A 14,203-nucleotide genomic window follows, 5' to 3' on the forward strand; every position below is an offset into this window, starting at 1 on the left:
GCCTGTTCCCATGGTTAGAAAAGAGCCAGAGCCTGAAGAACTTTAAATTGTGTATGCTGTATTAATTGGATTTTCTTTTGGGGTTTCTTGTTTTCTTTTTTTTTTGTAATTAAACGGAAGACTGTTTTTATTGAGCCTTTCTTTTGGTGCCTTAAAAATTATACCTTTCTGGTAGTAAATTCCCCTACTTAAAACTTTAAAATAGCCTTTTTTAATGGGAATGGTATTGGTCTGGAGGTCAAGGGTTCTGACCCATTTCAAAACCTTTGACCTTCATTTACAACCCTTATGGTTTGCTTGCCTGACGAATAAGGATAATGCAAAATTAATGTTTCTTCACATCGATTTATTCGTTTTAGTGCCTATATTGCCAAATTTATTTAGAGTGTGCTGATAGACATTTCATGAATACAAATGAAAGAATCATAGAAGGTGTGAAAAATCGATAGTCTGCATTGTCAATAAAGTGCAATAAGAACAATTACTTCTGGAGATTACACCTAATAGATTTTACAATGAACTAGTGAAGAGTAGTTATGTTTTCTAGTGAGGTTATTATTAATGAACGTAACTAGAACTTTGCTCACCTACTTTTCCATCTTCCTCAGGAAATACAATATCTTTTTACCCTGAAAGGAATTTAATATTCGTTTTGGAACTTTTGGAATTTAGAGATTGTTATTTTACATATGGCAATACTGGAAGTGAACGTTGTTCACAACTTCTAGAATATGAACTTGCAGCTGATTTAGATTAGAAAAGAATCTTTGCTACCAAGAAATCTGTATGCAAATTTTACTGTTCATTCATTAAAGTACTAGAGTAGAACTAATCTGAGTATTAAATATATGTCTGACAGCTTGGTATTACCATTTTAAAAAATTAGTTTTTGGTATCCATGCTGCTTGTATCAATAATTAGTGCTTGACCTTTCCCTCTTTTTTTGGTAGGGTAATCTAATCTTTCTTAAAATCATGTTGTACTCTGTACTGTACGTCACTTGTTTGGTTTTGGGAAGTGGAAAGGACAAGGAATAAATGACGTGCTCTAATGCATCTATTTGTCATATGTGTCACAATGCCACTTAATGCTAATCTAATCAAATTGAAGCTATCGTGATTGCTTAGCAGTGCTGGTTGCAGAGACCGAGGTTGTTCTTTGTGAAATAGTAGAAATAAACCAATAAAGTCGCAAAGACCTCAAAGTCTTTCTAAAGTTGCATAGCAGCTGTAATTTTTGGCAGAATATGAAAAATGATGTGAGAAATGAATCTAAAATTAGCTCCAGATGTATACAGATTGTTCTGGGGTGATAATTACATTTTTCACTTTGAATTTTCCTAATTCAAAGAGGTCAGCATGGCAATCACAGAAGTGATTTATTTTGTTAAGAAGTGAACTGTCTTTTGCTACATGAAAGCTTGAGAGATATGAAATTGAATTTCAAGCCGACATTTTAGAGATACTGGGAGGAGATGGGGTTGAGCTTGATTGATTTTTTTCCTTTTTTTTTTTCTTTTTCTTTTCTTTTTTCCCCCCTGCAAGATAGGGTGGGAAATGAAGTGATATCCTTTTGCTAAAATTTTAATTAATTTTTAAGAGGAGATGGAGAGGATGAAGTGCCAAAGATCAAAAGATCAGGTCAAAAAACAGTTTTTAATCACATAAATAATGTGGCATAGTTACAAAGTAAGTATCTGCAAATTTGATTTAAAACTTCACAAATTTGTCAGCCATCACTTTATGAAATTGAAAGATTGCTTTGATTAATCTTTGGTGTTTTTACGATAACCTCTTCTCAAAATTCATATTAAACATTGTATATCCAATGTAAGCCATTGGATCGTTTTTTCTTAAACATCTGACTTTTTCCTGATGTTTATTTAGATTTGTGGCTGAAATATGTTTTTTTTTTCCTCAGAAGTGCAAAATGGCATAATAATATCGCACAAGTAATTTTTTCATAACATTGTGAAAATAAAGCTCTTTCCTATGTGAAGTGTTTTTTTTAAAAAAAGGAAGAGGTACCATTCTGTGGAGCTATTTGTGACACGTGGTGAATTTCTTTTCTTGTTTAAATTTCATATATTTAGGTATATGGAAAAAGACCATTGCTTTTGTATTTGTTTAGTGTTTGCATGTTGGTCTGTTGCTTTCTATTTAACAAAGGCAAAAAGAGAAACAGGTGGTTTGAGATACACACAAAAGGCTTTTCCTAAGACAAAACCAGTTTTTTGATAGACACACTACATTTTGAGACGTGTCTCTGTGTGTGTACTTACATTTCTATAAATCTATCAAAACATAAAGAATCCTTCATTTAATATTACTGCAAAGTGTTCCTGCTTATTTGACATTAATATCATTTTTGAAAGAATCGACGTTGCATTCAAGGCCACTTTATAAAAGCGTTGTGTTGCTCATCCTAATTCAGTCTGACACACATTCCAATAACACTACCTCCCTTCTAGGGTTTAAAACTAAATTTATGGCTGAGCATTGTGAAGTGCATCATTTAAAAATGGTTTCAACCCAAAACATCTAATAAATAAATAATGTGTATGGCTACTCAGTAGCAGACTTTCCAGACTAGAAATCATTCCATCGGATACTCAACAGTCCACTATCGGAGAGGGCTGTCAGATAAATCTTATAGTAGCTGCATTCATGTCCTGTAAATCACATGTTATTGTCTGAGCCTTCTGCCAGGTCATCTATTCTTTTCCCATTTATCAGAAATGCATACAGTACAGTGAACCTAGAAGCACCATCTCGTCTGGCCTGGCATCCTGTCGGGGTAATTAAACCAGCCAAAAGAGAGAAGTCCTGCTTCTGTTATCCCTTCTAAATGAGTGACATCAGGATGCTGAAGGTGCTCATGTGCAATTGTGAGACAGGACTTCTGCATGGGGAAACTGATGTCACCCCCAAAGAAAGCATTTTCATCTAAAAGGACTTTGTGCCTAAAACGCAAAGGGGGCTTGTATGAATTGAGTGCATATCCCTAAAACAAATATGCTACTGTGCTGCCTTTCATTTGTCAGATATTTTCTTGAAATACATGACCAAGTAGGAACAACTGTGATCTTCCGTACTCTCTCATGAAGGGATTAAAAATATTTTTTCTTGCTCACATGCATGAAGCATTCATCCTGTTATTGTAGCTCCAAGGTGAAACGGTACAAAATCGATTCCATAGTTTTCCTTGATGCCTGTGAATTTACAAAATCTTTGACACTTGAAAAATGCTTCTTTCTGTAGTAAATCAACTGAATCTCCAGTGGAATATGTGTAAGAGAACTAATTGGATGGTTCTTGTCAGAGTCATCTTTGACTTAAGAGCTTTTTTTCTACTGAATCTAAACTTAGACTGACTCAAATACTGTTCAACTCTTGTATAATCTTCTTGGTTCCTCCTTCCTCTGTCCAGTGTTGTTTCGAAAGGACTAAAGGCACATTCCTGATAGCTCATGGCATATATAAAACCAGGACCAATGTTTTAATACATTTAATCTCTACATAATTTATCTTTGAGAAATATTAATATGATATATTGCAATATAACTACATACCCTTAGCTGTTAAATGTATACTGGGCCTTGATAAGATATGTCTTTCATGAGGAGGTGGAAGAGAGAAGCATAAACCCTGGTACTCCAGATGTTTTTGTGTGCAGAGATAGCATCTGCTCATATGGCCCAATGAAATATGATTATGGCTGAAAATGTCCTGTGCTGATAGTTTTTGGAGTTATTTTTTGGAGAGAAAAGCATGATCCAGGGCTGTACCATGTGCATTTTAAAAATACAGCAGAGGCTGATTAGTAGTATTAAAGCAGAAAAAATTACACTGTGAAAGCTGGTCTTACTGCCTCTGTAGGGAAACTTATGGGTCTTCAGCTCTCTTTTTTTCTAGTCCAGTTACCATTGCTTAAGTGGTGAAATTTTTGCCTGAGGTATTTCTTTAGTATGATCTTTCATATGCTACTAAACCCCTTCTTGAATGGATTCTGTTGCTCCTAAAGAAGTCAGGTTACATCTCTTGCATGGGCAGTATCTTGGTCATATCATATCTCTTACTTTGATAAGGAATCTTAATTATTTGAGCAATATCAACCTGTGCCATGCAGTCATGCACCCATACAAAGAGGATGATAGCATTATTTTCCCTAAGGGAGAGCAATAGGATACCAGTTACAATTTGGATTTTTTCAGCAGAATTTTTTCACACCCTCCTTTCGCTTCCACCCCATTACTTCAGTGTTTGTGGGATTGCAGTAGGATCTTCAGGCTTTTATGAGTATCCTCTGCTCAGAAAAAAAAAAAGCTTTGCATCAGTGATCCAAATTCATTCTCTCAGGAATGGATTTCTGCAGCGTGTTCTAAAATGTGGTAAGTCTTTGAATTACTTGGAGATTTTAGTTGATGTAGAAGATGGCAGGTTTTCAGTTGCTTGCAGAGAGAACACTTTATGCTGATGCTCTGTGATCTGCACTGGTTCCTAATTTACTTTTAAGTGCTATTTGATGTGATGGATAACTGTAGTGATTGCTATGAAGTTTTAATTGAATTGGGTGTATGTTAGCTAAAGACTGATGTCACTATGATGCCATGGCAGCTGAACTCAACAGATTCATCAAAACTCTTAACAATATCCTGGTTTAGATATGAAGAGAGTAAATGCTGTTTGAGTACTTTTTATGTGCCCCAAGTGTTTGATGATGACATTTTAATCACAGTAATGTTCTTCCATCTGATCACTTTATGTTATAAAAGCTGAAAATAAGTTTAAAAAGGATTTGATCTCCATTTATAGATGTGATTTTTAAAAAAATGTATATGTTTTGGCGTAGAGGGTAGATTTTGTGGGGATTTTGTAAGCTGTCAAATGATTTTCTATCGACTGTAATACATGCTCTAATTTTCTTTTAGAAGGCATTTAGAAAATACTGGGAGTTGGAAGGTTTTCTTTTTATATAGTGTGAACTTCTGCAAATAGGATCTTTGTCTTTATCAAAGATTCATGTATCTGTATTTGAGTTGAAAATAACCCACTTCAATGGGTTTTTCATGATAAAATGGTTAGAACCAAAACTTTATTAGGCAAATGAAAATGATTTAGATCCTTACAAGTAAAAATAGAAAAAAGAATTTACCAAAGTCTAAATGAAGTTCAGAAAAAGATGTTGCATGAATCATGCCCACAGGTGTTTGCCTTATATTGCTAACTTTCCTTGAAAAACTATGAAGTATTCAGTGTTTCTAGTTTAGTATGAAGGCACTGTATTGAGATACACTTGTGCTCTTTTGAAGAATGTGAAGATTGGGAGAATATTTGATAGCTTAGATTTTCGTAGAGATGAGGTGGCTGTGGTAGGAAGTGAATATTCAAGATCACCTTGCTCTGCTAAGGATTATTTTGATTCTTAAGCCACCTCAGATGTGATTCATCCCAAGGGAAACCAGGCATATTAATGAAACTGTGTAAATCTTAACATTTGAAAATATGGGATTGCCAGACATGTTATTATTTGTTATGCAAGCAGCAGTAAGGACGTTCCCAATGCAATTTAGTAACAAATATTACATGACCCTTGTAACTGAAACACAAAATGGAAGATCCTTATCCTAATCTTCTTTAGGATGCTGTTGGATGGAAAGTAGCTGGGAAATGTCTATTAAGCTTTATGTTCAGTGCTGCTTCAGGATATTTTCAGTGAAGAGGTTTTACATCATAAACTGTTTCCTCCTCCAAAACTCTTCTGACTGTGGTCAGAACTAGAGAGAGAGGGGAAGGGAGATTCCACAGTAGCCAGGGGCTATGCTCTCGAAGTACTCTCCTCGGACAGAAGGGGCTTAAGTTTCAACTGGTGTTTCAGGTAACAATTATTATTATCACCAGGTAGAATAATCTATCAGAGGAAAAATTTCAGGATATCCTCCCAAAGTAGCTAGTAGTCCAGCATCTTAGGGGCGTTTACCAGACATGTGGAAGAGTCCAGTTTTGAAAGAAATTAAGCTCTCTCAATCTGTAAAAGCAACACTGTGGTTCATCTGTGTTGTTCTCAATTGCTGTTTCCTTCTTTGGTTGTTGATATATGAAGACATCAACTCTGTTCTGTAAGGTCTTAGGGCTTCTGCCTTCGCCTGCATTGCAAGACACTTGATATAAACACAGTGAGCTGTTTGACTACTGGTCAGTAGGATTAACTCTGGAGAAAGTGAATGAAAGTCTTGCAAGATGTGGCTGTGGAATCCAGACTCCTTGAATGCCGTCCTTTATTGCTTGGATTTTAGATACTATCTTTTCAGTAAGTTTCCTTCTCACAAATCTGTTGTCTAGATGGCTTGGTTTCTTCCTTGCATGAGATATATCTGTGGGTTTATGCATGCTATAACTTCTTTCCTTCCTAAGTGGAAGTTTTTCTTCCATCACTGCGGATTTCCCTTTGGGTACTGAAAACGTATATTGACTACTTTCATACCTGGTATATGTCACTGAGCAGAGTACTTGGAATAACTACAAATGGATTACGTGTGCTATGGATATTTTGCTCCTTGCTTCATTGAGCTGTGTTATGCATTCGAAGTGTTTGAAACTGGAGATCAGTTTGGCAGATAACTATCTGAAGTGCAAATCTGATAAGATTGAAATAAATGGAAACAGCTGGGAAAACCTTTTCTTTGAACTGGAGTATGTTGAAATTACATTTAAATTAACTGAATGTGTTTTTTTTTCTTTGACTTAAGCAGTATGTAGATTTTGTCTCTCTAAAACTGGATTATTGTAATACAGTCTGTGTGAAACCTCGGGATAATGTAAAACTTGCCTCTTGGAACATCATTCCTGCTTCATTTTTTTGTTGCTTTCTAAATTGTTTGAAAGTTTAATTGCCTGTAATTGCCTGCAATATTTAACCTGTTGAGTTCCATGGAATTGCTTAAAGAGCACCCTAATATGTTTAAAGAGGAGTTTATTTCAAGCTCTTAATGATTACTAAAGTTCACACTTCACTACTTAAGATCTGTTTAAACTCTGTCTTTTCTCTTAGATATCACTGTTGGCTTCAGGAATAATGTGCTTTGTTTGCTGTTAGCATGGCTTACAGATAGGCCATTTAAAATGTCTGTGTCCATCACTGGCTAAATTTTAAAAAAATAATTTTTATAGACTCATGCAAAAAACAATATTCTGTGAAGTGGGTGGATGTGTATTGACAGTTTACTGAGTAGTAGAAATCAAAGAAGTTTGTAACTTTGCTTTTGCCTTAAGTGTGGAAATAGGTTAGAATGTAATGAGAATAATTTGCCAGTAGTGCATGAATAATAAGTGACCTTCCCTTGACTTCATGATGCAATAACCACTTGATAGTTATATCCTGGCAGGTAATAGTCACAGTAGTTAAAGTGTGTGAGCTAGTATTTTGGCTTTACCTCCTTATATCTTTCCATAATACTTAGTCTAGGAGGATATTTTAAAGGTTTACTCATTCTCCAGTTTGCAGATGAATTGTACGACGTGGGATTTTAAGATGAGCAAAAACTATGATGTGTTACATTTAGCATGAGAAAAACAGAAGAACGTGTGGTATATTATACATTCATTAAATGGAGTTGATGTTTCTGCATATTAGATATAAATAATGGTCAAAGCAATAGTGTAAATGGTTGTTTAGTCTAGTCCTGCTCTAGACCCACTAGAAAATGCCCTCTGCAATTTGCAGCCACTGTACTTTGAAGTGTTCAACAAAAGCAGGCCATATCAGCTGCAAACTGAGAAAAATAGTGTGAATGACCCAGTGTTTTTTGGTTCATACTACACAGCTTCTTTGTGGGAAGTAATTGTGGGTCTGAACAAAAATTAAAAAAATACATCTATATGTAAAATCAAGATGCTCAAGTGCTATGTATTAGACTAAGAAGGTGTTCAGAGAGCTACAAATGGACAGGTGTGTAAAAGCCATGATATTTTTGTGTGGACTGATATGCAGTTTTGTTTCTTGGGACAAGACACTTGGAGAATTCAACATGACTTGCAGGCTTTGGGTAGAAGAATAAAAGATAGAGTTAAAAACCACAAAACCATTCTTAGAAATAGTTTGCCACACTGGAGTGGAAAGAGATGAACTTTTCTAAGTTCTCCTTACTAAAACAGAATTCTGTGGTGAGAATGAGGATTTTCTCTCCCAGAGTTTCTTTTTTCTTTTAATAAAGTACAATCTTTAGTGGTTGTTCTATAGACTTTTCAAATAGTATAGGCTCATATGAAGAAAAATTTTCTTCTGAATTGAAAATGATTTGCATTTGGTCAGGAATCCAGGACAAGGTGTTGGTGTGAGTTTAATGGAAAACATATCCTCTACAGCTAAAAATAATAACCTTTAAAGGTGTGTTACTGGGACTTTGTTTGATTAATGTATGCATTTTTATGTCTAGGGAGGAGTGTGGATTGTCTAATGTAAGTGTGACTCATGGGGGTGTGATAGGGGAATGGGACAGCTTCATTTCTATGAATGTACACTGCTGCAGATGTTCAGAACTAAGGGAACATAATTTAGCTACAGAAGCAAGACTTTTCTGAAGAAAAAAGGCATCCTGTTGCTTCGCCAGCACACTAGGTCTTAAAAAAACACCACCATTTAAGGTGAGTTTTGTGCAGTGAGAGCACACCCTGTGGCTTGGCAGTCTAGTCAGAAGGATGATACCATGCTGACTTTATAACTAGATCTTTGAACAATATTCTCATGGGTGGTAAATGCAAAACAAAGTAATATCAACTGGCACTTAATTCTGTGAGCTCCCTGCTGATGGGGCTCTGCACTGAAATGGAACTCTTCCTGACAGGAAGTCAACCGCGAAGTGTGGAGACCTCTGAAAATAAAGTGTGCTTTAATTTGACACCCTGCTGTTTTACAGCTAGTCTGTTTAATTTGAGACTATGAAAAGAGGTTTAGGTGAGGGGAGGGGTATGAGATTATGGAAAGTTCAGTGAGCAGCAATCCTTGTTGCTGATTTAATACTAATTACGAATATGTGAACTTTTTTTGTTCATGTTCATAAATGAAATAATGTTATCTCTGTTTCCAAGTGACACTGCTTAAGGAACTTATGATTTGGGGAGAAGTGCTGTAAAGTTCTACCAGGAGAAACTTTACATAGTGGTGCTCTTCAGTTTACTGTTTAACTTTTAGCCTTATTTATATTCATCTGTGCCTTTTTGAATATTTTTGCAACTGGGAAAATGCCTGTCTCATCAAAGTTTGCTGATGATGCACTAATCTTCCAATAAATAATTTTTTTAACTTACTAAAAACTCGTAATTCAGATTATGCAGAAATCATGATATTGAGGTGCGTGTCTGTTAAGCATTAGATCCTAGTTCTGAGCCATATTTGATTCAGAAGAATCAACTGGATTTTCCAGGACTCTTTGAATAGTTATGAAGACATTTATTTAAACTTCTAATTAAAATGGTTATATTTTTCTTTTTGAAAATTTACATGATGAGTGCAGGGGAGGATTTGCAAAGAAAGGAGCAGAAAATTACTATTTATCATGTTTATTGTAGCAACATGTAGGGAAACATGAAAATAGAGCCCTGTGTCGCGGTGTGTTGTGTATTATATTTTAGTCTAAAGGAAGACAACAGATGCAGGATGAGGAAGGGAGAGGAGTGTGCCAGTAGAGCATGATGGAAGAGATGCATTAGTTTTTCTGCCTTTTTTTGTTGAGTTAGCTTCATTTTCTCTAAATCTTTTAAGAAAAGATCTGCATTAGGATAGGATTGCCCAAGGGAATAACAAAGGACAGGTTTGGACATCCTGTCTTTTGAATGAAGAGCTGGGACTGGCTTACGTGCTTCATTTCCATTCCCTCAAAGGTACAATGATGGTGGGAATCTTGTCTATCGTTTGTGTGCATCATTATGAGAGTTTAAATAGAAACTGAGCTACATTTGGGGAAAAGAGTAATGCAGAATCATTGAATGGTAGAATGGTTTGGGTTGGAAGGGACCTTAAAGATCATCTAGTTCCAATCCACCTGCTGTATAAAGGGGCTTGTGGTTCCAAAACCAGTGTACACTGTGTATATTACTGAGTTCTTTTACTAGTTAAATTTATTTATTTAAAGCTAAAAACATTGAGCAAGAAGGTTGCTGCTATTTGGTGGTGATGATGAATGTTGCTAGGGGTGGGATCAGTCCATCACTACTAGTGCAACTGTGGAGCAGTGACTGTGCTACGATTTTCTTGTCTTTATAATTAGTAGTCTACCTTGAAAGCCAATTTTTTTTCCATTCTGTACTTTTACAAAATCTCAAATGACAATCAAAGTTAAAAAACCAATGAAATCTAGAGTCAGTTGCCTTATATTCTTGCTATTCCTCAATTTATTTACCTTTATTCATAAAAAATGTTGCTGTGACTGCAATGCCATTATTTGGATCTCTTCCCTTTGTTAATCTTGTGTTGTTCCTTTTCCTCACTTTTGTTTTTCTGTCTCATCTCCTTTAACTCACAGCTTCATACTTTCCATTGCTGCATGTTTACAGAACTACTTTGTATTTTGATTTCTCAATTAATTTTTAAGATTCCTGTTCCTATTCTTTCTGAAGCTAGTCTTTCATCTTGACTTTGAAAACAGCCGATGGTTAAAGAACCTGAAGAGGAAACTGCAGTGGAAAAGGTTTGCTTCTAGATGAACTCAAACCTGACCCCTAATTTTGTTTCATGAGGAGTCATGGCAACAGCCTACTAGTGGGAGAGAGAAAGGGAGAAGCTGCCCTGGCAAATTGCTTCCTACATCAGAAACTGTGGATCTGAAATCAGTGATTACTCATTTAATTTTTCCCCAGTTTTTCCTACTTTTTTGAAACTAGATACAAAAATTAGGTTTGAGTGGTGATGATATGCACCTTTTATGCTGTGATAGTTATTATTGATAAAATTTTTATTTATTCAGACAGTGATATTTTCATAATTTTATATGACCTTTCAGATTAAGTTATTTAAGTTTTTGTTTATTGTTAAAATCTTGTTTTAAGAATATTTGGTATCAGCATAAATTATGACAACTGCAACCTATCTCGAGATTTTCTGGCTGTACGTAATTGTTTAAGATTGTATATGCTGCAACATTTTATGCTCTGTGTCTTACACGAAACTGTATTTTTTAGGATAGATTTGCATAGTTTGTAGAGAAAACAGTTGTCACTTTGAGACTAATCTCATAGCATAAAGGGCATTATCTAAAAAGCTGACAGTTTTTAATGTAGCATTTTTACTGAAGAATCTAGTACTTAAGTATGCAAACTACTCCAGCTCTATATGTGTATAATTTATTTTCAGAATCTATAAAAACTTACTGTGAGTTGAACTCAAAGTTTTAAGTATTGAAATTAAACTCTCATTATAGTTTTAGGCATTTACCACTAACAACATAATACTAGTTTATAGGAAGCTCTGTTTACATGGAGTAACCCACATGGTTAAACAGCAGGGGAGTCTTCTGCTTTTAGTTAAAAACCTGCTGTTTCTGTATGGCTTATTTACTACTTCTTTAATTCTTAATGTAGTGTGCTGTGGAATTGAGCATGCAAAAGTCGGCAAAGAGTTCTGTTTTCTGCGTCTAGGGTTATTACTTGCTGTACAATAATAAAGGCACTATTTTATTGGGTTACTTGTAATTAACTTCAGCACTAGGCATTGATATAAATCATTCCTAATCTGTTTTCTTTACATTTTCATTCTTTTAAACTGGTTTAACATAGCTTCTTTCTGTCGTCCTTTTACATAAGGACTAGGGTTGTAATTGCTTTTTTGAATTAGGCTGTCGGAAGCTAAATGTGCATGTTGGTCCAAGAATTGATTAAGGAACACTAATGAATTTCATATAGCACTTTTAAAAGATTTGTAATAAATACTCTATACCAGTGATCTGTTATAACATTAGAATTCGATACAGTGTTGTCATGCTGTACAGCTGGGAAAATATTTCGGTATAAGAAACTTTGATTCGTTTTCATAATTAAAATAGTAAACAATTATGTAGTTATGAATTAAAAAAAAAGGTCATGTTCCAACTTTTCCCCAGAGTATATTTTATGAAAGTAGCAATTGTTATTATAATCTTTGTTTCTGTGTTTTTTCAGAGGAAAAATACTGAAACACTTTTAGTTTTCATTTTATTTTCCTGCTCAGTCTTAGTGTTTGATACCAAGTGAGTCCTGTGCCTTTCTGGCTGATCTATCAATACACAAGTGTACTGCAGCATGTTCAGTTGTTCCTTAACGGCATAGGCTTGAAACAAGAATGTTATTTGTTCTTTTCAGTCAGTTTAGAAACACTGAACGTGTTTGTTTCTTGAATTTCTCGTCTTTTTCAGGGGTAGATGGTCACAGACGCACAACCTCAGCCCACCTTTATAGTTCATTAGTTAGATATGAGTGTGTTTGGGATATTTTCCCACAACAGCAGGCTTGGTGTTATACCTTTGCTGGAGAAGCTATTTCATCTACTTCATTTTTACACAACTTTCTCCTAGCAGACTCATTAAAATTTTTAATACAAAGACTTCAGTTGTGTACTGTCACTAGCTGATTTTTTGACAAAAAGCAATGTCTTTTAAATGGAATGCCAGCAGTAAATACTTTTTATTATAACTGAGTGTGTTTGATAGTTTTAAAAGTCTTATAAAAATAATTAGCTCTTTTATATAGTTCTAATGGCAGCCTTGCAAGTTTCCCCTGGAGCAGTCTCTAATGAACAGGCCTTGATTTTTCCAGTTGGGCTTTTAGATTCCCTGAGGACTTGACTTCAGACCTTGAAGGGCAGCAGCTGCCATTTGTCTTAGGACCAGAGTTGCCAAACAGACAGACCATGTACTAATAGGACACATTTGTACAGCCTGAGTATGTGGACGCCCGATAGAGGCCTAATGATGATCATCTGTTGAGAGCTTGTAGCTGGCCAGGGTTAGAGTAACTTTTATCACCCTTATTGAAATCAAAACCTCTGTATTGATTGGTGAGATAGCTTGGCTTGTTACATAGATGCAATGTTAAACCTTTCATAGGGAAACCTTTGTTTAAATTTCAATAAATCCAAGCCTGTTTGAGAAGGTTTTGCCCCTGACAAGGGGTTCAGAATTTTTAGGAGAGTAGTAAATATTTTTGCAAGTTCTCACTTTGTGTCAGGATTCAGCAACAGTGGTGATGTTCTGTAGAGAAAGGACCATGGATATAATTATTGAAATTATTTTTTCTCTATAAGTTTCTGATAGTTCTGTCATTATTTATCTGTAATCTTAAATTTTATTTGAACATACAGATATGTCTGTATGTATACTGGATAACTTTGTCTCAAATGTATTTTTGTGCTAGTCTTAATTTGTGTCACATCTTTGCCAAATGTTTCTCTTTCATAATTACTTGGCATGTGCTAATTTTGATACTAAATTGCTACGTAATTTCTAGATATGATTTCCCATAATTCCATGTTGGTTTTAATTTTTTTCAATGGTGTTTTGTAGATTAAAATAATTTAAGCATGCTTCAATCTTTAGAAGTAATTTATGTTTGCAGATATTCTGCTTAACATGCAGTCAAACTTTTTTTAATTATGAAGAACCCAGCTGAGATATAATCTACTTTTCACTATATGTTCTTTATTGCTGAGTTCATTCAAGCCTGTAGTGGATGTGGTGCTGAGAGAGTGCTGACACCAAGTGCAAACACTGCTGAAAAGTTCTTGATAGTTTACTTTAGGCACTTAAAGATTAGTATATCTCTCTATGAACAAGTTTTTCATGCAGATTTGACCTTTACTCTAGGATATAATATGTCTCCTAGTCATATGTTAACACATTTTCCCACCCTACTCCTTAGTGCTCCATTCATAGTTGTCAGTACCAAAGTCATCCTTTTCCTTTGTTTCATAACCAAAATAAATTAATAAAACTCCACCAGCTTTATGGGAAGCATGGATTAGCAAAGAATTTGCTCCTTTTTTTTCCCTGCTTATTAGTGTGTGTTTCAACTGCTAGATATAGTTCTTAGTTGTAGAATGTGTTAAACTTGTTAGAAGGATGTTTTTTTAAGTTTCTGAGAAAAAGGAATTATTAAGGAGCATGCAAGTGTATGTGTACATGAATGAAAGCAGTAGTGCAGTTCGTTACAGTTGAGAATAAAGCAGTTTTCATATATTG

The 14,203-nt window shown here is 35.0% G+C and overlaps 1 protein-coding gene across 3 annotated transcripts in view; it reads left to right on the forward strand.

The window, feature by feature from the left end:
* LRBA (LPS responsive beige-like anchor protein) overlaps positions 1 to 14,203 on the forward strand; it is a 401,405-nt gene that overhangs the window by 112,065 nt on the left and 275,137 nt on the right. The gene's annotated exons all lie outside the window — the stretch shown is intronic.

This window comes from Manacus candei, unplaced genomic scaffold (assembly GCF_025592945.1).
Source record: "Manacus candei isolate 608988 ecotype Guabito, Panama unplaced genomic scaffold, ASM2559294v1 h1tg000028l, whole genome shotgun sequence".
NCBI classification, from domain to species: Eukaryota; Metazoa; Chordata; class Aves; order Passeriformes; family Pipridae; genus Manacus; species Manacus candei.